The sequence below is a fragment of the Sciurus carolinensis genome, chromosome 17 (assembly GCF_902686445.1).
Source record: "Sciurus carolinensis chromosome 17, mSciCar1.2, whole genome shotgun sequence".
In the NCBI taxonomy this organism is placed as follows: Eukaryota; Metazoa; Chordata; class Mammalia; order Rodentia; family Sciuridae; genus Sciurus; species Sciurus carolinensis.
This window is the reverse complement of record NC_062229.1, coordinates 1,496,827-1,499,419: the sequence shown is the minus strand read 5'-3', so window position 1 is coordinate 1,499,419 and position 2,593 is coordinate 1,496,827.

Genomic DNA, 2,593 nt, shown 5'->3' with positions numbered 1-2,593 from the left:
ACCCCACCTGACCTGCCAAGACCACCGAGGCGACCAGCTGCTCCCTCGGCCCCTTCAGCCCGGGAGGCAGTAGACGTGGCCCGACACAGTTACTCCTTCCTCCTCGATGTCCTCAGTGCCCGAGACTCGCCCAGAGCCAAAGTTTCCTCCAGCCTCCGAGACCAAGGTGGAAAACATGCCCCAAGTCCAGAGCCATAACCCAGATGTGAGCTCTCCAGATGTTCTTGAGAACCTGCCTACGTTGACCAGGAGGGAAACGTCCGAGGGGCACCATGCACTCTGCGTGCCAGCCTTTCACCACCCGAGATCTCTTGAGCAGGAAAAATCGCACTCCCTCCTACCAGCCCTGGAACACGCTTGATCTGATATATTCTGTTATCCAGACCCACCAGCCCGCCTGGATCGATGGAGGAGTGCGGAAAAGTGACCCCAGCAGCTTTGAAGTGGCAGAGGAGCGTGCTGTGGACACACAGGCAACATTCAAGGCTATGCCCGGGCCCAGCTCCCCGACGCAGACCCAGGGCAGGACCCTGGACAAAGAGGAAGACCTCCTAAAGATAAGGACATCAGGAGGCCCTCCTAGGAGCCAAAAGAGGCGGGAAGGAGAGTCCCAAATATCACGACCCGCATGCCGCTCCCTCAGGTTCCCTGACCTAGGCGGTGAGTCAGTTCAGAAATATTAAAGGTATGAGAAATTTAAGAAATAAAGACAAGACCTGGAAATGAGAGCAAAGCAGAGGCTCAGTGGGATGATGCGGTTCTGATGGAGACAGGCTCTCATCACGGAATGGAGCTGCCTGCTCTGTTCAAATGGGCAGGAACACCGCGGGGTTGAGTGAAGGAATTCCCGCAGAAGACAGGAAGAAGACGGCAAAGGCAGCGTGGCTGGGGCTGAGCGGGTTGAGCCCACCTCCTCCACTCCTGGGCCGCTGCATTCGAACCCAGGGTGGTCTGAGCCCGCGGGCAGGGTGCTGGCGAATCTGAGCAACCCAAGGAAGAGAGGCCCTGCCTCAAGATGGCTCGCACGAACCCGCGATTCACGGCCCTGCACCTCTCCTTCTTCAATGTGTAGACAGTGGTGTGCGATTGCAGCAGCCAATTATCATGACATAAAAGAGAGTATTACAAGCATATCATTCCAAAAATGTCCCACGGAGAATGTTTCAGTGTTTCCAGGATCGAAGCCATGATCTTGAGCCTGCTCCTCTGACTGTGCTCTATGTGACGCTGTGACTCCATGAGGCCCAGGCTGCTACTACGGCTCTGCCAAGTGCCCACTGGGTGGTCTCTGGCCTCCCCAGTCCCCTGGGAGCATTATATTTGGCTGCAGGGACGCAGACATGCTTACAGCCAGTATGGCACTGAAGCCTTAGCTTCCATTTGAGAGAGGAAAGTTCATTTCCAACATTTACAACAGTAGCTTCCGAAGCATTTAATTGAGCCTCAATCTATTCACTGATACTTACCTGATTGTGTAGGGCTTTCAAAGTATTTCAAGCCAAATTATCAAGAAAATGAGAATCTTGAGTGTTTTGAGATACGGCTCCAGAAGCTGTCAGAGTAGCAGCGATCAAGGACGTTACATGATATTTTTCTCCTTTTCTCCTTGCTCTTACATTTCTAAAACCAGAGCCTACAGAGATTGGACCCAGGCCCGCAGGCCACGGCAAGAGCCCTCTTTGCAGTTCTGGTCTGTAAGGCGGGCATGGGGCCAGGTGTGTAATGGAGGCAACTCGCTGAAGCTGTGAAATGCACAGATCCTTTTCTGAGCCACCATCACCAAAAATCAGGACATGACCAACAAATCCTCCAGGGGTCATGGCGTCCTGACGTAGCTGTCTCACCAATTCTTGGAGACCAATCCAAAATACGTCCGCCACATCTAGAAACTGCCTGCGGCCCTGGCAGGACATTCGCACATTTTGTCCATGAAAGAGAGATGCCAGGTACTACTGCAGAGCCATGAGGGCAGCGAGGTACTGGCAGAGGACCCCTGGGAACGACTGGCTTATCATGGGAAAGTCCCGTTTTAATAACCGACTGGACATATGATCTGAAGTCCCGAGGGCCAGTTTGATCAGCTGGTCTAGAAACCCACATGCCGTCCTTCCTCAAAGGCTGCTGTAAAGAGCCAGCGATAGTCATGGGGCCAGCATAAGGGTAGATACCCTTGGTAGCAGCATGATTAGGTCCATCACAAGAATGAGCGACATGTGACTGTCTGTAACACCTCCTATCTCATGAGCATCATCAGGAAGTATGAAATGGGTTCTCCACTCCACTCCGCTGGGTGTGCTAATGGTGTACCTGGAAATAGGGCCAGTAGGTCTCCCCATGGAAGCCACTTACCTGACAGCTCATGAGAGCCAGCATGGCCACAAACAATGTGGTTGGGTGTTGTTCCCTCCCTGCTATCGACTATCAGATCAGTCTGCTTCAGCTGTGCCCAGGAGCACAGGTTGAGCATTCTGGAGGAACACAGCCATACACCTACCCATCAATTTTACTGATTCTCATTCTGTTCATTGTTCCACAAATAACTCTTTCTAACACGGAAGCATCACGGGTCCCTGTGGTAGGAGCCCGGTGCAGA